The sequence below is a fragment of the Balearica regulorum genome, chromosome 2 (genome assembly GCF_011004875.1).
Source record: "Balearica regulorum gibbericeps isolate bBalReg1 chromosome 2, bBalReg1.pri, whole genome shotgun sequence".
Lineage (NCBI taxonomy): Eukaryota > Metazoa > Chordata > Aves > Gruiformes > Gruidae > Balearica > Balearica regulorum.
Window position 1 is genome coordinate 54,079,468 of NC_046185.1, and position 21,879 is coordinate 54,101,346.

At 42.7% G+C, this 21,879-nt stretch overlaps 1 protein-coding gene across 1 annotated transcript in view; it reads right to left on the reverse strand.

Annotated features, from left to right (window-relative positions):
- The window catches only part of LOC142600393 (uncharacterized), a 41,138-nt gene extending 19,259 nt beyond the window's left edge, over positions 1-21,879 (reverse strand). Inside the window, exon 1 of the transcript XR_012833857.1 lies at positions 17,910-21,879. The gene's annotated coding sequence lies outside the window, so the exon portion shown is untranslated. The remainder of the gene's footprint in view (positions 1-17,909) is intronic.

The following is a 21,879-nucleotide window of genomic DNA, read 5'->3' on the forward strand; positions in this document are numbered from 1 at the left end:
AGTTATTTCTTCTTCCAATGCCTCCATGCCTCCCTTAAGCCTATTCACAGGCTTTCCTTCTACAGGGAAATTGTACTGAATTCAGTGAGGCTCGGTTAAAAAGGCCATTTCAGCAACATTATGCAAGTTTCCAATATTTATCTTTACATACCAATACGTAATTCTGGCTCATTTCCTGACTCTGCTGGTTTTAGGGGGGAAGTTTTACAATTCTTTTTTAAAGGTACAGTTTGCTTGAGTTTCTGCCTCTATAAACAAAATTACTTCAATGCCTTTCCTATACAGTTTGTCCCATTTAATCTCTGTAGCAGTTGAAATTTTAATTTGGTGAATCTCCTTGCATTTATCTGCTCTATGCAGCTGATGTCAGACACCTGTGATATCTGGGCATGTTCTTACACAGTCCACAAAGGTTTGTTTCAAGCTTTTGTTCCCAGAAGCTATGGAGAAAAGGACTGTATAAAATCTGTTTAGAACAGAAGTTGTTTGGGGGGTAGAGGGGCGAGAAGTCTTAACCCTGGAAATAAAAGCAATGTGGCATGAAGGTATTTGTAATATGGGTTCCTTTTAATGAATCTTAGCCACTTAGTTGACTGAAGACATTGAATTAGTCTTTCCCTAAAGTAAGTAATTAACTTTCAACACAGAAAATTAAATTGCTTAAGATTATTACACAGCTATCTGAACAATACTTCTACTGTCTTGTTGCTTTTATTGCTTTTTTGCCCCTGGCATTTTGTATGTAATCATCCAGACACCATGAGACATATTGATTAAATAAATTGGGGCCCTTTGCACAGTACAATCTTGTTTTATATAACCTTATACAATATGTTGTTACTGTAGCCAAGTAATAAATAAGAGCAGAGTTAAGATAGAAACTTCAGGCAAAGCCAGTCTGTCCTGTAATCCACAGTCAGATGTAGTTTGGACTCCTGAAATAAGCTGCGTCTTTATTGGGAGAGAGAGAGAGAGTCCTGAGTTGACTCTAGTAGTTTGCTATGAGGCTGAGCATATTTCCTCTTACTACACTGAAAAAAGCTGGTTGAAGAGCAACTTCCGTGCCAATGCTCACAGTGCTCCCAGAGCTCCAGACAGGTGAGTAGGTCTCACCTCTCTCTGTGTTTGTACAGTGTCTAGCAAAACAGAGGTTTGGGGGGGGGGGGTGTGTGTGTGAAAATCTAACGTCTTAAGGTATTTCCATTATAAAAGTAATAAGCACTTTTTCAGTAGAGGTGACAAAAGCTGTGTTTGAACAGCTTCCACCAGACCCTCTGTAATTCATCAGAACATCGTTTCCACCTCGCTTTGGCTAGGCTGATTTAGCAGCTTTCTGTTAGCAGTGTTCTAGATAACAAGTGGCAACCAAAATATTCCAAGGCTGCCTCATCCTTTCTTATCCCACAGCCTAATGACAAAAGGAGACAATTGGACCTTGTTTGCTAACTACATGCTGTGCTTTATCTTGCATTTTGGCCTATGTTGTCATCAAGTTGCTAATCATCATTCTGTGACACAGTCTGCGCAGCTCCTCCGTGCTGCTCTTGGCTCTGTTACACAGGCACGGTATCACAAAAAAGCAAACGCAAGCGTTGGCACCTGCTGATAACTGTTGTTTAGAGGGAAATTGGAACGCCAGATCCCCAAGCCACTAAATAAATGCTATTATATATCATCTGGGCACCATATGGTCTGCGTGCTTCTGACTGTAGCGGACCGACAATCTTCCAAGCAGTCAGGTGAGAGAGCCGCCTTCCAGCCTCAGTAGCTATATCTGCTTTAGCAGCAGCAAGGCTTCCACATCGGTGCGTTGTGAAGAGAATCAGGGAAAGCCTCTCATAAAGCACCAGAAGGACTTTGTTTCCTTGTGGAAGTGCTGAAGTTTCTGCTGACCCTTTCAGGCATGGATGCATAAGTAATCTAGCTGTTTAACGTCAGTTGTGCTGCACAGCCTACAGGTCTGCACTCTGGTGTATCTGCAGCTCTAATGCCCCGTTAGAGACCTCATGTTGTATTCGGGTGTCCGAAACTGCGACTTAAATGAGTTCATCTCATCTTATGCAGCATTTATTATGTTCTGCTACTGCAGCTGCAAAAGAAGCCTGGTTTATGCTGGGGTCTTGCTTTGGCACCATGCTCGAATGGACAGAACCAATGTGTGTGTGTAGCTGGAGGTGACTGGGTTAAATGTGTCAGCAGGCTAAGACCTTCCAGACAGAGAAAGAGGAAATGAGGTCTGAATCAATTCCCGGAGTAGCACAAATTAGTGAGCTACTGAGAGCCCTCAGAGAGGTTCCCAGAGCCTCACACTTAACCCAGGTAATTACAGCCGCAGGTGGCTATGTAAGCATGAATCACATAGGTGAAAGTAGTGCCGAAGCCTCAGCAAGACTGGTTTTAGATGCCTAGGAACTGAGTCCAACTACATTTTCTTGACCTTTCTGCCAAGACACCCGCAATCCTTGCACTAACGGCTAGCCCAAGTACAGCATGTTATTGCCATTTAAAACATCTGGGACTGGGACAAGCTGTATTGGCCAAATCCTAGCCTACATCCATACAAGTAAATCCAGTACTCATACAAGTTTGACAGGCAAATTTTGGCTCTGTGCCCGCAACTCACTTCTTAACAAGTGAAGATCTGTTTCCATCCTAAAGTGCTTGAAAGGAACTTCTGTTTTTGAGAGCATGAGATAACTAAAGTAACAAATGACTTAATCATCTACCAATGTCCCGTAAGCCTGGACACACAGGTTTTGCAAAAGAACTGAAAACTTCCAGGTTTCAATCCATAGTGAACTGACGCTTTGAACTCTTAACAGTGTGAAATGTACTTTTCCTGTCCTAATTGCTTACATGCCTAATTGTCTGGAGTGTCCTTTTTTATTTTCTTTCTGGAATACTCATAACAGCTAACGTTCTGGGCTGAGCTGAACAGCTTCACTGTTACTTCCAACCTAAAGCCACATGGACTCTACAAGATGATGATGTCTTTGTGCCTAACTCATGTGATGGGGTGAGTTCAGCAACCATACGCTGAATGTGTTTAGCAAGGATGGACAGACTTAAGTACAAGCACAGTGGCATCTCACGCAAAATCAGGACTGACGAGATTTGTGCCTTTTGCATTCTAGTTCAGAATCTTGAGCTTACAAACAGCAAGTAGAGACCAGGGTACAATTTCCTTTTGAGCCTGAGAAGGATCCAGGCTCTTACACCAGAAGCTGTTCTAAAATGAAACCTTTTACTACTCTTCCTGTTGAAACTGCACTCTTAAAAGAGGGTAGGATTCATGGGAGGACAAGGGAAGACAGAAAGACACAATATATGTGCCTGGCTTTGTACTCAGAAGTTCCTGAAGAACATCACATTGGGCTTCTTCAGTGTGAGGCCCAACAAAATTTGTGCATTGAGTTCAAAGCAAAGAATTCCTCAGAGGTGGCCAGGCCTGCCTTCTCCCGTAGGAAGTGTCCTTATTGAACTGTAAAAGTGGGTTCAGAATTATTTTCTTTTTCTACTTCCTTTTTTACTTTGTACCTACTCTTAATATTGGCATTTCCTCTTGTCCAAGAGGAATTAAGAGGTTTCCCTTCTTGTATGATGGTTGACATCAGTCTCATTTTTACACACAAAATGTTATCTTTTTATTGTATATAGTACTTGTGAACTGCAGATGCAAACTAGGTGGTGTGACTTCATAATCTGCATTATTCATTATGGCAATTCCTAACACAGAGTTTCAGTTATTAAGGATTATATGTCCTACTCCAAGGAATAAATTATTCTCATTTGGTGTATGAATAGATGTTATGACTCTGTGGACAAAAAATTATATTAATGTAAAGGAACTCTTAACGGGTCTTCTTCTTAAGGATAAAATCTCAAGGTGGCAGCATGATCTCTGGCTATCCAGAGGTCATTGCAAATAAGCACCAGTTAAATGGGGCTACCTAGAGGGTGGATGGGAATGCAAAAATTGATGTGTTAATATCAAATTATCCCAGGCATAAATAATTTAATTTTTAATTTCTTTTTAACACAGGGCAACTATTCTATCTGGATTTAATGGAGAGGCATGGTTAAGGTGCTGGTTTCCTGATTTTCTGTTGATTAGGTTTGGATACTGTGTTCTGCAAAGACATAAGTAACAGAAAGAGGCTGTCTACACTCTCTACTTCCACTTGGGTCTAGACTTCTAGCTGGTGAATTTTTTTAGGTTTTGAGAACACACAGGCAATAGGGGCTTGACTGAAAGAATATAATAGAATATTTCAGTTGCAAGGGACCTACAACAATTATCTATCCAGCTGCCCCTCATCTACAGTCTCCTCCACTATACATCCAGTGGAGTGTAAGTGTAACTTCCATCACAGCTATAATTAATTGCTGATGAGACTGAGGAGTGTGCAGGCAAGGGATGAACTCTGCTGCGTAACTCAGGAAGCAACTGCACATCAAAAATTCCCCCAGGTGGGGAAAAGTCACAGGGCAAATCTGGACCTGCCATTCCCAAGAAAAAACTGTAATGTACAGATCTTATGCATTCTCTCTCTTGACCTGCTCCCTCTTCAAACAGTTCTTAAATATTCAAGAGGATAGCCAAAGCCCTATACAGCAGGTACAGCCTAGGCCTAAAACATGTGGAAAACTGTGGAAGAGCTCCTCAGGTTCCTAGAATGGTCTTCAGTGCCAAAGCACCTGAAGCAATGTTTCAAGCTTTAAGCCCAATTCAGAGGATTAGCATTTGACAAGCCTAAATAACCTTAAAAGATGGTGTGGGGGGGTGGTGGTCATAGGAACACATCAAGTCTGTGCTACTCCTTATGCTTGTTTCTGCTCAGGTTCCTGCCTGACCTCACCCTCAGACATCAGTCTTGCCAATTTTTAGCTCCCTCACAGCAGAGCTGTTATGCCACAGCCCAAGCACGCCAACACACATGACTCCATGTCTTTAAATCACGCTGCGTTTCCATGCATGGGTGTTCCCTGCCTTCAGCTCCTGAGCCAGAGCACCTCTCCTAGGATTAATTTGCGAGAAGGAGACCTTCAATACAGTCTCATTGTATTACCTTACTTACCATAGCAGAGAATGACAGGATAATGGTCAAGCACTGGTTGCAAGGGGAAGGGGGTGTACAAGTGCCTGCACAAGCGAAGTCATGCATTCACCCTGTTCCGTTTTTTCCAGATGTGGTGTTTAGGGTTTGTAACATCACAGTAAGTTGTGTAGCTCTGCCAATGTTTTCACAGCGTACTGTGGGAGAATTCATCTGTCCCTACCCCAGATCCTGGCAGAAGTAGCATGGGTATGGCAAGCCATGAAAGTGAACTAGTTCTGGCTCCACATCTGTGGTTCCACTGGTGGCAAGGCATTGACCCAGTGTTTCATTCTCTGATGTATGCCTAAGTTACGCAACAAGCCTGCTTGTTTGCAAGTCTCCTTTTAAATTGTCTGGAATCAGTACTCTGAGCCTGTTCCACACTCCAGATAAGTCCATTTTCAGCTGTCTGACCCAGGCAGCCCTTTGCATATCTGTTGTGACCCAAGACATCCTGCTTTTAGGTTTGGTGCTATGCAAGTCAGCACATTTCCCTTCTCCTGGCACGTTTCTGTACAAGCCTGCCTCTTCTCAGCTTTCTAAGCCAATTTCAGCGATGTCAGCCTGTGCTACATTCCACGCCTTTCTAGTCCCAGTTTCTATCTATCTAAGCTTTGTGAATTGACACAACGGCACAAGATCACCTGTCCACAGCTCCTGATCCACTCCAAGCAGTCAGAATATACCCAACTGAAATACTTCTTCGTACAAGCTGATATGATTGCAGAGGAGAAAGAATTAGGACCAAACATCACAAGCCTGATACGACCTTTCCGGGCTGTCACGGAAGCAAAGTCACGTTGCTAGAAGGGAATCACTATAGACTAAGGGAAGCAGGTATCCTAATGAGGAAGATGCCTGCATAACTAGCCTATAAGGAATAATTAGTACACGAGGTGGTATCAAGTTCATAAAAACTATCAATCAGGTGAAAGGAAAGCATTAGTAATACTGTTATTAATTACCTACTGCCAAAGATTAATAAAGGCGAAAATTAGTATCAACTGTATTTGGTGAAAAACCTAGAAAGAGGAAACAAAGGTGCTTTCATGATTTCCTCGCTGAAAAGGGAGCTTTTGAAATTCCACAGGAAGCAGTCGGACTGTCAACATGAAAGGAGCGATTGATCAGAGAGTGCAGAGGGGCTCCTGCCACAGAGCGAGCTCAGGAAATCTGTGTGATGGGCAATAATAGTGATGACGGAGAGCCCAGACCAAATGTCAAAGGGGGTTTCTTAAGTGATGGGAAGGCGTAAAAGCCTACTGGTACGAGTCAGAAGGTAGCTAACTAGTAGTAGTAGAAGCTGGTGGGAGGTATTTTGAAGGAAGGAGAGAATTTAGATTAATACAAAGATCAAAATTCTTTGCATGTGGCTCAGGAAAAAGGCCAAATGGGGAAGACAAGCTGAATAGAGAGATGAAAGCTACTGGTATTGAAAGGAGAACCAGGATTATTAGTGTCTTCTGATAGCAGTGGACAGCAGAAATTAGTGACCTGCTGAGAGCTGTAGGATAGTGTGACATCAGTGTATCTGACAGATGAGGAAAGCTATTATCCATGTCTTTTCTACTTCAGAATCCCAAATTACTTTGTGCTGTGATACTTTGAGGTGTGGAGAAAGTTCCTGGTCTTGAAAGGAGATACAGATAGGCCCAATATAAGTGTTCACATTCATAATGACTAGAGGATAAAGGTTAGCAAGGGATGGAACAAGATGGTGAAATCTGGCTGAAATAGGAACAATATGTTCAAAAAGGCACTGGCTGGTCATTTGCTGAGTGGTGAGATGATGGAAAAACACACAGAACAAAGGAGCACTGGATAGGTCAGCCCAGGAGCAGTTTTGGGAGACAAGCAAGAAAATTACTCCCAGAGAGGGACAGAACTGTGTAATCAGATTGAGACAAAAGAAAAAACCAAAGGAAAATTCAGATCAAACCACATGTCAATTCTGCTGATTTGCTTCATTGAGAAGTTTATTTAACATTTCATGTGGAAATCAAGAGTTTGCATTTATTCCAATTCTCTGCGGTCAATTTTAAAAATGTAACCCCGGAACTCTGACAGCCATTTTAAAGCATAAGTAGGAAACTTCCCAGAAATCAGAAGTTTTGCTATACAAATGGCTGGCACTATCCATTCAGATACATACACAACTGACATGCCCAAAAAATAAATTAATATGACACCACCGAGTTAAAATTTCATCATCCTCTGTGCCCCCTTGAAAACAGGTGTGTAAAACAAGACTCCTCTTTTCCCTGTAATGAGCACTGTCCTTTGTGTGCTGCCCCCAGGACAGAGGGTGGGGGCTGGAAAAGCTAAAGGCAAAGGTTTGTGGGGAAGGGGGGGGGCGTGTTATCAACTGAAGGGTGCCAGCAGATGAGGAGAGAGAGGGATGGATAGAAGAACAGCCTGTGGAGCTCATGGTTTGGCACTGGAAGAGGCAACCGCCGCGATCAGCAGTGCTGTACAGGGCACGGGCCCTTGGGAGGGACCAGGGAAGCACAGCACGTGGGCTGTGGCCAGGGCAGGTGGGTCGGGAATGAGCTGCAAACTCCTGCAACTGGTGTGAGAGAAAATTGACTGATGGCAAACAACACAGAAGTGATTAGGAGCTTATACTATAACCCTGCTAGACTTCTCATCCTACCAGACTTACCTGGCAGGGACGGCACTGCCCTGTTTCTAATCTCCTCTAGCTTTGCCTCTTGAATTTTTGAAGCCCTTTGTCATCCTTACTCATGCAGATTCATTCTTACCCTGGAAGTGACCCTACAGATTTCAATCCAGATGTTAACCGTACAGACACGAATGTGTCATACAGAGCATTTAAAGGTAAAAGTCTGACCTACAAGTAATATACAGGATAAATATTTGCTACACAAAATAGTTTCCTGTGTATAGGTTTTGTTGTCAAAGGATGTGTTGCAACACCATTACATGACTAAGACCAGGACTTTGGGCTGGTTAGGACTGTTTTGCTATCTTGCATGGGCCTTCAGAGGCAGAGAGAGACACCTATACTACCAGTAAGGTCCTACAGCAGATGGCTGTCTATGGCCACTGAGTGAACTAGCAGAGCTCAGGAGAGGACAAATGCTACCAACAGAGAAGAAAATGCTAAAGGTGGTGGAGGGCCTAGGTGACAAGTAGATTCAGTGGAGACATCAGGGTAAAAATCTTCCCATATTCACAAAATATATAACAAAGTCCAGAAAACAGTAATACTGAGGTGGCACCCAGATGTGACTCAGGTACTGCTTGTCAGCATTCATGCACACAGGACCTGACACAGTGGGGCTTCAACAGAACAAGTCCTCCTCCCTCCTTGGTGGCTGACCAAATACTGGACCCGATGGGCTCTGCTGGCTCCTCGCTCCATTCCACAAGAATGAGGACTTACTCTGAGAGATGGGAAGTTATGAGGCAGCTATTGCTGCCCTTCAGAGAAGAGAAACAAGCTAAAAAGTCCCACAGGAGCTGAGACTAAAACTGATGAGTTTCTGGCTGGGTGCCCTCTGGAGGTCATAGCACTCTTTTTCTGATACAAAAGAAAAGCATTTGATTTACATAGATATATTTCTGGCAAGAACAGGAAAAAAGACATGCTATATGATGGATATGGTTTTGATTGCACTTTGAAAGTTTGTCTGACCGGAACAGTAGCAGCAAAAGAGTTTGCTATTTAAGCTACCCCCTCCAAACTTAAAATAAGGCTTTTCTGCTTAGCCAAATACTAAAATGCCATTTCACTATAGTTCAGTTACCTCCCAAAACTGCTCTCTCTTTACTAAGAAAACTTTTGACTTGCACATTAAAACAATTATGGGTGAAAATAATCTTGATCAATCACTCACAGATCATCTCCTCCTGTTTATTCAGATGTTAAGCCAGTATCTTTTCCTTTTCTCATTACAACCATCACTTTAACAGCAGACTTGCATTTAATGTTACAGGAGCCCTTTAATGATGACTGATGAATGTGAACAGAGAGAGAGAAGTTATTTTTGCAAGTAATTATTGCACAGCACTATTGCTGCAGCAAGCACTCTGTGTGCAGCAAAAGCCATACAGCTGAAATTATTTGCAGATCTCCATTTTAAACTCTAGCTTCATGTACTTGAGACATCCCATTTGTGGTCTGAGTCCAAAGGAGAAATATTTCTCTTTCTTTTGTTCAAAAATTATTTCTATCTCAAACTGGAAGTATTTTGTTGCTGCCAGTGTTCCTGCTATTCTTTAATCTATGGACGTTGTGGATGACAGGCTAAACCAGAGCCATTAGAATACTACTTGTTTTGGTGCCGCTTTCTGATCATTAGAAAAAGAGCTGGAAAAATGGGGACCCAAATACTGGACCTGGGCTGTTCCCATTTGGTCAGGATATGAGCAAAGAGTTTTCCCGTTTTATTTGCATACTCATACTGAGGTTTGGGTTTCTTAGTCACTCTCTTATACAGGCACTATGAAAAACATGTGACTTAGCAAATCACTCTGACTCACTAAATCTCTTCAGTTCAAGGCCTCATCTATGATATATTTGACCAATCTCACTGGAGTCCTATTTCATGGCATAACCAAAATCTCCTCTTTCATTATAAGTCATGACCATGGCAATAGTCCAACTGCAATATTTGGCAAACTGGATCTCCTGATAAAATTAACATGATCTTATAATTATGAGTATATATTTGCATTTCCAAACCAGAGAAAATAACGCACAAGGTAAATATTAATGTTGCTGGATGCATTATACAGCAAAGGCCGAGGTACTGAACACAGAACTTGCTTCTCTTTCCACAGACACCTAGTTTAACACCTTAGACTACCAAGGTAATCTTTAATGCATCAAGCATTCCTGGGCAAAACTTCTTTAATATACTACACTGCCATTCTACTAAAGTAGCATTCCGAACCTAGGGAAACACTTCATCCACAACCTTTATTTAAAAGTTTTCCATCAAAATCCTCTTGGTGTCAGGCAGCTAATAATCTTTTCAAGCAGACTAAGGCTCTTTAATAAAACCAAAGTTTTTCACATAGAACTGGAAATTAAACCAGCCACATCCAATCTAGTACCTGAGGAGCACATCTGATTAAACAGGGGTCTATAGTTTGTGAGTCCCACTTTCTGATCTGAGAACATCCTGTACCCATTATGTCAGGACATACTAAATCATAAGTCCTCTTCTGTGTGAAGCCTGAGCTGCCCCTCAGTGCTGCCTCACCAGCCTGCTGGCACAGCCCTCACAGTGCCAAAACCACCGTCCCTTCCATAGTCAGGTGATGCATGGCAGTCACAAGCCCTGAAGGCTGCTGCCTCGAATACTGGGGAAGACCCAAGTACTGAACAGGGAACTGAAGGCAACCGAGGTCTTCAATCTGTTGCAATGCATGGGACTGCACTCATCTCACAAACTGAACTACTGACAAGGTTGCTTTCACTGGTGGAGCTGGGTATGCCAGGGAACACACATCTCAAATGGGGTGCTGCTGGATTTGTTGCTTTGGCTGCTCTGGTAGAACCTCCTACATCACCATTGCACACAAAGCATCTCACTAGGGAAAGTAAGACCTTTCACACTCACTAAGCCAAACACTCACAGAATCACAGAATGGTAGGGGTTGGAAGAGACCTCTGGAGATCATCTAGTCCAACCCCCCTGTTAAAGCAGGATCACCTAGAGCAGGTTGCACAGGATGGCATCCAGGCGGGTTTTGAATATCTCCAGAGAAGGAGACTCTCTGGGCAGCCTGTGCCAGTGCTCGGTTACCCTCACAGTGACAAAGTTTTTCCTCATATGCAGATGGAATTTCCTGTGTTCCAGTTTGTGCCCATTGCCCCTTGTCCTGTCACTGGGCACCACTGAAAAGAGTCTGGCCCCATCCTCTTGACATCCACCCTTTAGATATTTATGAGCATTGATGAGATCCCCTCTCAGTCTTCTCTTCTCCAGGCTAAACAGACCCAGCCCTCTCAGCCTTTCCTCACAGAAGAGATGCTCCAGTCCCCTCATCATCTTTGTAGCTCTAATGTAGGGCTCAATGTAGGTCCACAGAGCAGAGCCATGCCTGTAAGACCGGTCTTGCTCACACGGAGTCAACAGTTCAGGCCCCTGTTATTCTCTCTCCCCTCTGGCAGGTGAAGAAAATTCTCCTTGTTGAGATGCCATTATGCTTTGCCCTTCTCAGAGAGGAGGAACCACCAAGACAACCGCTACTTCTGGTGGAAGAGAGCTCAGTGTGCCAGATGAAGGGGAAGCCCTGCCTAGGTAGGTTTCTCCCAGACCTGCTCCCTCCACCAGGATGACCCTCCTTCAGCCAGCCTGCGTGTGAGGTCTCCCCACATGGCTGCCCCAGCTCTAGCCAAGCCACAGACCTCTCCTCAGTTCTGCAGAGCAGGGTTGGCACGCTGCTTGTAAGGTGCTTGTTTGCATGCAAAAGGCATGGTGTTCATCCGTGACAGTTTCAGCCCCTGCTCCCTAAACATCTTCCCCAGAAACACCCAACCTCACTGCTTACTCCCAGGAAAACCGCCCCTGCTGAGAGGCAGTGGTACTGAGACCCTTCCCAAAGACCACAACTGCAGACATGACCCCAACCTGCACACAGCACAAATCGAGGAAGCCATGGGGCCCTTTGCAGGTTTAACTGAAAGCTGCGTTGGCTTTGCCTTGCTGCTGAGACGACTGATGTACTAGAGCAGCTTGGCTGTGCAGTCCCACTGCTCAAGGGTGCCATCAGAAGGAAGGCATGGATATGGGCACTGGTTGCAAGCCTTCATGCTAGAAACTGTGATAGATTAATATTCATAAACTTGCAAGGAGCAGTATGCAGTGGCTCTCCAAAAGAGTGACTTAACTAATTTATTTTTACATGTAATTATGTATCCTAATCCTGCCCTAACTCTACTCTGCTGTTGCTGAGACAGCGGAAAAAACCTTCAAACTCAAATCATTGTCAGGCCTACACATGAACCATGATTCTTTTCAAAACCACTGTGCACAAAAGACAAGTAGAGAAAGCATGCAATTTCAGCATAAACTGAAATAAGCACTGAAAAGAGAACTGTAGAAAAATATGTTGTACTTGCTATGGTTTAGGCCACATCCTCATTTCACATCCTGATTTAATTCAGTACAAGTCTGAAACGATGCCACTAAATCCACTTCACATTTACCCCAGGTAACTGAGCAAATGAAGACCCGGAATGAAATTAAACTTGATGTTAAATTAACAGTTAGGCTTAGTAGCACAGATGAAAGTATAATCCTGAAAACTGTTCTTTCCCTTCCTTCACATCATGTTGTATTTTAACTATAGCCAGCCACTGAAACTATTGCAGAGTTGGGCAGTTCCTTAATTACAGGAACTTAGTTTTCACAGGCATCAAAGGTTTGAGCTTTGAATCTGCAGGGGTTACTTATTTAGTAGCAGACTGAATATAAGCAGCTGGGTTTGCTCTAGAGAGCTCCGCTCAGCCCTTGGATCTACCAACTTATACTGCTCTATGCAGTAAGTGAGTACAGCCTGGTGGTTTTCTCCAAAAAGGTTGCTCAGCTTCCCGCTGCCTACCAAGAATGAAATAAAGCAATTGCTTTACTGGTCTGGTATCCATGCTGCAAAGCCTATGTATTTTCCTGGCTTCCAGAGTCTATGAAAGTGCTCCTAAGAGCAAAAAAACCCTGAGTGTTAAATGCTTCCTTTTGGAGGTGAAGGGGTAGGTGCTGTTCTCTCAAGCTTATTACATCTTTAGATGAAATGCAGTCACTGAGTCTTTTTTCTAGTCACATTTTCAAATGGGTCAAGAAGCATCTAGGAATAAGTGTTTTTTTCTTAGGAACAAAAACCTAAAAATATACAAATAGTTATTTAGATCTGTTTATTCCCTAAGAAACTGAGATACTTTCATGAATGCTTCAAGGGACATTTTACTTTTTCTGGTTTTCATTCTAAAATGGCAATATTGGGACACATATAACTAATCCCTTCCTGCATCAGTAACTCCAACCTAAACAACATATACAGATGAAAAGTTCCATCATCAAGTGCTGCTAGACGACTAAGGCCACTACAAGCACTACCGATTTCTGCAAAAGCTGCTTTCTAACCCTGCAGGTAGGTACACTTACGATTTCACATCATCAAATCCATCCTAGCGGCTCATGGCTTGGATGGTGTACTCTTTGCTGGGTAAAAAGCTGGCTGGCCAGGCCCAAAGAGTTGTGGTGAATGGAGTTAAATCCAGTTGGTGGCCGGTCACAAGTGGTGTTCCCCAGAGCTCAGTACTGGGGCCAGTTCTGTTTAATCTCCTTATCAATGATCTGGACGAGGGCAATCAAGTGCACCTTCAGTCAGTTTGCAGACATCACCAAGTTGGGCAGGAGCGCTGATCTGCTGCAGGGCAGGAAGGCTCTACAGAGGGATCTGGCCAGGCTGGATCAATGGGCCAAGGCCAACTGCATGAGGTTCAACAAGGCTCAGTGCCGGGTCCTGCACTTGGGTCACAACAACCCCAGGCAACACTACAGGCTTGAGGAAGAGTGGCTGGAAAGCTGCCCATTGGAAAAGGACCTGGGGGTGTTGGTCGGCAGCCGGCTGAATATGAGCCAGCAGTGTGCCCAGGTAGCCAAGAAGGCCAACAGCATCCTGGCTTGTATCAGGAATAGTGTGGCCAGCAGGACTAGGGAAGTGATCATCCCCCTGTCCTCAGCACTGGTGAGGCTGCACCTCGGGTACTGTGTTCAGTGTTGGGACCTCACTACAAGAAAGACATTGAGGTGCTGGAGCATGTCAAAAGAAGAGCAATGAAGCTGGTGAAGGGTCTAGACACCAAGTCTTCTGAGGAGCAGCTGGGGGACCTGGGGTTGTTTAGCCTGGAGAAAAGGAGGCTGAGAGGAGACCTTATTGCTCTCTACAGCTCCCTGAAAGGAGGTTGTAGCCAGGTGGATGTCGGTCTCTTCTCCCAAGTAACAGGTGATAAGATGAGAGGAAATGGCCTCCAGTTGCACCAGGGGAGGTTTAGATTGGATGTTAGGGAAAAAGGGTTGTCAAGCCTTGGAACAGGCTGCCCAGGGAACTGGTTGAGTCACCATGCCTGGAGGTATTTAAAAGATGTGTAGATGTGGTGCTTAGGGACATGGTTTAGTGGTGGACTTGGCAGTGCTAGGTTAACAGTTGGATTTGATGATCTTCAAGGTCTTTTCCAACCTAAATGATTCCATGATTCTATGATCCCTAAGCTATACATAGTGCTCGCAATAGCCAAACCAAGACTTGTTTTCCCTGTATGTTTAGCACTTCTCATATTAGCTTAGTGGTTAGAGTATTTACAGCTACCATGGAAGATCTTGTTTCAGGCCCTCAAACTGGACTTTAACCCAGGGGTCTGCAACTGTGTAACAGGCTGTTCTTGGGTAAGTTAGGTAAGCTGTTTAAACAACTTTATAAAGTTTTGTATAAATAACTACACAGCCATTAAAGCAAAGATATGAACCACATGCAGTGACAACGCAGCTGAGTGAGAGAGGAAGTCATTCTCTCTCTCTGACTTGATAAATATTTAGTTACAAGAGACTGGAAGAGCTCTCTTACAGAGCACGCAGGAATTCGGGAGCTGGAACATTCCCTTGGGATGTGTGTCACTTCATGACTAAGCAGCATATGCTTGTTCTAACTAATGACTGGCATTACCTTTGAATGACTTGCCAGACTTAAAGATCACAGCTTTAAAAAAAAAAAAAGTTTCCACAGTGTGGTGGGGAAAGAGCTCCAGGAGAGGATGATGACAGAGAGAGAAAGATTACAACCCTAAGCCTTAAGGAGGACTTGAACAGTCCTCGTGATACTGAAAATCACAGCTGTTCCCATTCAGCCGCCTGTTTGCACAGCCAGCTGAATGGAGTGACTTGGGAAAACAGCAATCCTTCCAAAGTAGGTTTTAAATGCAAGGGCAAGACGGCAAGACTAGCTACCTACTCACAGGTGGAGTGACCCAATGTTCTGAATTTAAACTGAAAACATATATATATTAGACTGAAGACAAGGAACATGTCTCAACAGTCACCCAGACAAACATGTGAAAGTGAATCCTTGACAGAGTTACCTAAGTGGTGGAGGGGAAAAATAAAACTCCCTAGAATCTTACAGTGTTTAAATTCAAGCAGAGGAAACCAGCAAGATGGTCTGAAAACATAAAAGTTTCTAACCACCACCTTTTTTTTCCTTCTTTCCTTTTCTCTCTCCTGCCATGTTGGCTATAAACTCCAGAAACAGTGAATTCTTCCTCTGGAAAATATAAAAATTAATTTTGCACAATTTTAATTCTACTAAATCATGGCCTTTTCAATATGATCTCTAGGTCCCAGATCAAGGAGAAAATGACGTGCCGCACAAAGGCATGTTTGACCCAGACCTCTGGATCACTGATTTTTATCAAATGACCTGTGGGTGACAGTTGATCACAAGGCACCCAAAGTGGTTCTAAGCACAATGTAAACAGCTTTCTGTAAACAAACACATGCGGATACAAATAAACATGAGGGGGAAGGGGGGGATAACAATGGTCAGTTTAGAAGTATTTTTAATTTGGTTGTAAAGGAGTAAACCATTCCAGCAACGTTACACAAAACGCATGTCCCACCAGGGTGAGATCTGACATGACTCAGCATTCCCTATTCTGTTACTTCCATGTGGGACAGCCGGGCAGGAGCTGGTGTACATGCTGTCCAGCTTCCCACTTGGTATGAATGAAGGAACAGGATGTAGAGTGCAAGCATATCACTGCGCGCATTCATTCCTTAAAGTAAATTCAGTCCAAGCCTTCCTTGGACAGTCAGTGTTCAGGATTAAGCCAGGGCTGACTGCCCAGTCAAACAAATGCCATTTACACAGCTAGACTTTGCACTTCAGTGAATGCAGGGATGACCAGCACTAAGAACTCAGGTCACTGGTCCCAAAATACTTTTAAAATTGCATAATCACTCTTTCTAATAGGATAACTAGATCTAACCGAAACTGTCCTCATTTAATCCGCTGTTTTGAAAACAAATGATACTGGCACCAAGGAAGAAACATTGCAGATCCAGGTTTTAATTACTTTAGCGGGGCAGTTCCACCTCAGGATCCTGATGTATGGCTGAATTATGACACTTCACAGGGTGCTGCAGGAGCACAGTACGTGGCTGCTTTCAGCTTATCAAAAGGAGACAGAATGATTTAGCTTAAACCTTTTTCCTGGAGGTTCATGCAAACACATTTTACCTTAGGCTCCCTATAGCCTAGCAGCACATACACAGTGGCAGTTACCACAACACAGTTGACACGCAGTAAGTCTCTGAGCAAAGAAATTCAAATGTGTCGCCTTTACCCAGATCTCCAGTCCCAGTTTCACAGAACAGGTCTCAGAAAAGCTAATATAATTATTTTCAGTAAAAATTTTCCCTTTTTATCCTCTCCTCCTACCTTTTTCATTTTTTTTCCCCCTCAAATGGTGAAATAAAAGTTCATGAAGGAAGTAGTCATCTGTTGCAAACTGGTGCATGATCATTATAGCCTTATCGTAATTCTTTAGCACTGACCTTATACGTCTGGCTGTGCCTGTGAAGGCATTCTGCTAATTACAGAAAAAGGGAGTGATTCTTAACAAACCTGAACTTTGGCAGCTAATTCACTATCTTAGTAGCAGATACTGAAAAAGCTGCGTTACAATTAAGTTCCAGAAGTATCTCAGTATCACTGAGAGGTGAAGCTACACAGAGCAAGGGAAGACTGCAATCAATGTCAAGGTCTCCCCACAGTTAGAGAAAATACAAGAACCTAATTCTTCTGCTTCAGAGGATAAAAATTGTGAGTAATAATTTCACTAGTATCAAAGTTAAAATCATGATAAAATACTATCAGATTTGGAACAGATCCAATATATTCTCAGTGCTCATTATGCAGGACACATATGTCACCACTTAGGCCCTGAGTAAGAACATACAGTACCTAACTATAGGCACTGTAATGTTAACATTTGGATCCAACTCCCCCCTAAGAGACTCCATCCTCCATTCTTAAATGGGGATCATGACTTGCCCACAATAACATGGCAAATAAGGGCTCACAAAGAACCAGTGCATCACATTGTTCCCATTCCATGAATGCAGCCAGACCAGAAGTGCTCAAAAGCTGCCGTGGAAGACAACAGCAGCTGTTTCTGCAACTTTTGTTCTTCTGAAAATCAAGATTACTCATGGCATTAAGAGCTGCAGGATCAAAGATTGCTACAACTCTTCACTGAAATCTAAGGCTGAGCCCCCAGGCCTGGTAACCTGCCAGAAGAGTCTCTACCTTTAAACTGACTTGGTTATATTTTCTACTTCTGGATCAGCATTGCTCTCATCCAGGCCCAGATTCCTTGTGTAAACCCTTCCCTTAGCCACAGTGCTTCCTGACCTAGCTATCACAGAGCTTTGAACTGCAGCCTTATATATCCAAGACTCCCCTCTCCCGTTCAGTAATCTACCTATATTTTCTCAGAACTCCTCCTCAGTGCTGTAATTCTGGTTTGACACCTCCAGATACTCTCACACACACAAAAGAAAAAAAAAAAGCCAAAACACATGGTACTTTGGCTCAGTAAAGGAATTTCTCAACCAGTTGCTTTATTAACAAGTGCTGCAGAATACCCGAGTTTGATAAAGCTTGGCCTTGCCTCCACAGCAGTCCAAGTTTTGTCAGTGTTTCAAGACACGCAAAGTTCTTCCTGCTTCCTCTCTCTCTCCAAGTGCCCCTGTTCACAGAGACTCCAGCTCTGCCTCCTACCTGTCTCTTCAGCCAAGCAGGCTCCCCCTCTGTTTGTTACGCACTCCTGCTGAGAAGTGGCAGGTCAGCCATGCTGGTTCCCTTCTGTAAAAACAAAGCAAAAAAAAATATTTAAAAAAAAAAAAAATCCAGAGCCCTCCATTTCAAGGGCCTAGTCCAGCAGTTCTTAGATTGAACCAAAAATTGTTCTACCATGGCTGTTCTTTAAGATGTCTAAACATTTTTTCTGGGAAGACAGCTCATCATTCAAAATGGATGTCCTAATGCAGTCTCCATTTGGAGAGTGCAAAATTCTCCAGTAGAATGATGACAGAAATCTGCCAGATTATGGTGCTGATGCAGAAAATGTAAATCTTTAGAAAGTATATAAAGATAATTTTATAAAGTATCTATGGTACTTTTTTACCCCAGTGCATATTTGGAGACAGAGATGTGTTATACAGATTTCATTCTCTGGCAGCAAAAAGGAAATCCCAGGACATAAGTTTACATCACTCATAATCATGAGTGAAGAAGTGCTAATTAATGAATTGTACTCACTGGACAGGCAGCTTTCAAGGGTCCTGTTTTCATGCCCATAAATCAGATTTTGTTAGAAAGCAAACTGACTGGTGACAGTTGCAGCAAAATCCAAGAGGTTTTTTCCTAAGATACATTCTTGTGAAGTCTGTGCAATGCCTGATGCATGCCTCTTACTTTTCATTACAAATAAATCAGTACCTCTAATAATTTCGGTACAGACCATGAAGAGCTGAATTAAAGTTGAACAGAAATGTAAGCTTTCAGGATCTAAAGGACAAACTGAGGTTATCACTTCAGATGCTTTAAAAGATGAATGTACAATTTGACCTGAACCAAACTTCAAAGTTAGTAAAGGCCAAGTGAAGATAAGAAGAAAAATGAAAAAGATTTCAGCAATTACTTAGCACTGATATTTCACTAGTAGAGAAACAACATGTACTTAGGTTAGAAGAAGCCTCTGCATCTTTGATAAATAACCTGATACTTAAAAAAAACCCCAAAACAAAAGCCAACAAACCCCAAAACTGTGAAATAAAATATTACTTTACATTCTAAGTCATTCTTTTCATGGTGCAGTATAAATAGCAGTAACGATTATGTTTCTTATGACACAGACGTTCTTCAAATAAATAATAGCAAGAAGGAAAATAGTAGCAAGGGGGGAAAAGAGGGAAAAAGGGGGAAAAATTCTTTTTCCACCCTACCACTAACCTAGAGACCTGCTAAGCTATATAAACATGGGGTGGGGAGAGGGGGAGAGGCAATTTCTTTCCCAAATCCATACAATTCACAATTATCCTTGTGGATCCACTTACATCCATCTCTGCAGAATTTTACTACTTCAAAATAGCATAATAATTCCTAAAAGGAGAATTACCCCAGTTCTTCATGAAAGGCTATAGAATTCTGAGGTCTCCCAAGCCTATCGTTCACTGTAACAGCTAGAAAAGCTTGGAAAATACAGCTGAAGACATAAGCAGCACATGGGAATCCTTGCCAAAACTCCCTTCCTATCAGCTTACCACCTCCCACTCCTTCCTCTTGCTGCAATCTTTACATCTGCACTGGGTTTTCAGATAATTATTCTACAAGCGGCTAAAAATGACTTGTAGGTTAGACACTGGCAGCAGCATGGTCAAAATACTTGATTCAGTGGTTTTGGCCCAAGAAAGGCTCTACCACAAAGAGCTGCCCCACTCTCCTTGCCACGTTCAAGAGAAAATTAACTTGCAAATCTGCTGGCAGATTACTAATGACAAAGAACTATTTCCAACTGATCATTATTTAATATGAAATGAGCTCACGATCTCAGGATGGTTCTGGCTGTCAGGTGGCATTACATCATTCATCCTTACTGTTGACACTGGGGCTTTTGGCTCACATTCGGCAGACAGCACCTGCCTTGCTAGAATTCAGATATGTAATTCATTACTAGTTCAGCTCCCCTCATATACTAATCAGGGAAGCCACAGCTCAGATAAGGATAGGCTTTTGTTTTGTTTTGGCTAAGGCACCCATATCTGACTCGGAGGACGACTAGATAGCACAACCATAAAAAAAAAAAAAAGTTCCAGTCTTGTCTCTGCAGCAGGTTCTACATTCACTACCACCTGCAAAACCATTCCAGTAAACCATAGCTTGGCCACATTAGTGAAGGTCCACCAGCAGAGAGGTCACCGACTTACAACTGATAATGGGTAGTGAACTCAGAATCACATGCACACCCATCCAAACTAAAACTCCCCATGTTCATTTCCTAGGGCAAGTAAAACCTGTGCCCATAAATCCTCTGAGGCATTCAGATACATTTTGGTCTCTGATATACTTTTCTTTGTAGCCAGTCTGCAAACCACACAGCCCAAAATCAGAGACTCCCATCACTCCCTGCTCCTGTCTTAAAGACCATCTGCACACCATCTCCTCCCTCTATTCCTCAGAGGCTGGGTATTGCTTTATGGTTTATTTTTCAGCCTTTAACCCTTTGTTAAGGGCCAAGCAGCAAGCAGAGGTGTCACCTTTAATACATGCTCTGTCTACCCAATGAGGCACTTTTTTGTGTGACCCTACACAACGACTTGTATGTCTGGAGGGAACATACTGAGCACCATTTCATTGCTACAGTACAACTTCAGAGCTGCCTGGTTGGCTGGACTGCCATCCTGCTGGACTGCAATGCCCAGAAAATATTAAGCATATACAATAACTTTACATGAAGGCAAAGGATGCATACCAGAACAGCACGGAGTAACCTTGTGAGTATGGCCATGTTTGTGGCAATGCAAATGGCGCCACGTTAACTGGAGAGAACCTCTTCCCCAATATTTGCCCAGCATTAAGAGCTATACTGGTTCTACGGATACAGAAAGACTACTGCTGGTTCCTTCAGTATCAGTTTTGGGCATCAGGTCCCTTGATTCTTAATTCCCCTATTCTAATGACAGCTATCCACATACTTAAGATGTATTTTGAGTGTTTTGTAAATTATTAAGTGCAAGTATTGCAATTTGACACTGCAAATACCAGACAAAGCCTAGAATCAGGTTAAAATCTGAGGTCTAGACACTACTGGTTATGTTGTATCTTTGTGGCTGGACATAATTTTTTTCAAGCTGTAACTGCTGTGATCACTGCTATTGACAAAACAGGATCATCAAGTCTACAGGCTTTGATAGCCACAAAAGCACAAGTTAGTAAACTGGGAGTCAGATATCAGAACCTGTTCTGTCCTCAAAGTAAGTATGTGGAAATTGTGACATCACTGAACTAAGTAAGGACATCTAAAATAACCCTCTTAGGTTTTGTGAAGCAACATAAGCAGCTGAATGTCCTAACTTCCTTGCAAATATTCACTCCTGTTGATTTTAAAATACAACAAAATTATCTCCTTGGCACTCTCAAGAGAAGGGTGATTTCCTCCATTCTCAGCGCTAAAGCAAGAGGCAAAACCACACAGCTCCTGGAGCTTCTGCATTGCCAGCACCAGAGTTTCACAGATAATATCGGATTTGCGTATTACAGTTTTGTTTAGTGTTTCATAACCATATCATCTTTGATTTGCAAGTCTTTACATAGGCAGTTCTGTGCTTTGAATTTATAGGAACAGCCACTGCTTCAAGCAGTTTAAGAGAGAACTGATTTCCATCACTTATTCAAAATTAAAAAGAAATACTCCCAACAACATATTTGAAGGCATCATTCCATTATCAGCAATTGAAATAAAAGCCTTGTCATCAGTTACCCATTGTTTAAATTCCACTGTTGATCTACTGTAATGAAAAAGAAGAGGAAGACAACTGAACATATTACAGACGACACTGTTTTGGACCCTAGAAATTGAACTCTGACTAGGGCACAATTCAGACAAGCCATGCTATCAATTTAATATCTTCGCACAAAACTAACTTCACTAAGACAAACATTTGTTTTAGTGTAGTAGATGTTTTTTTTT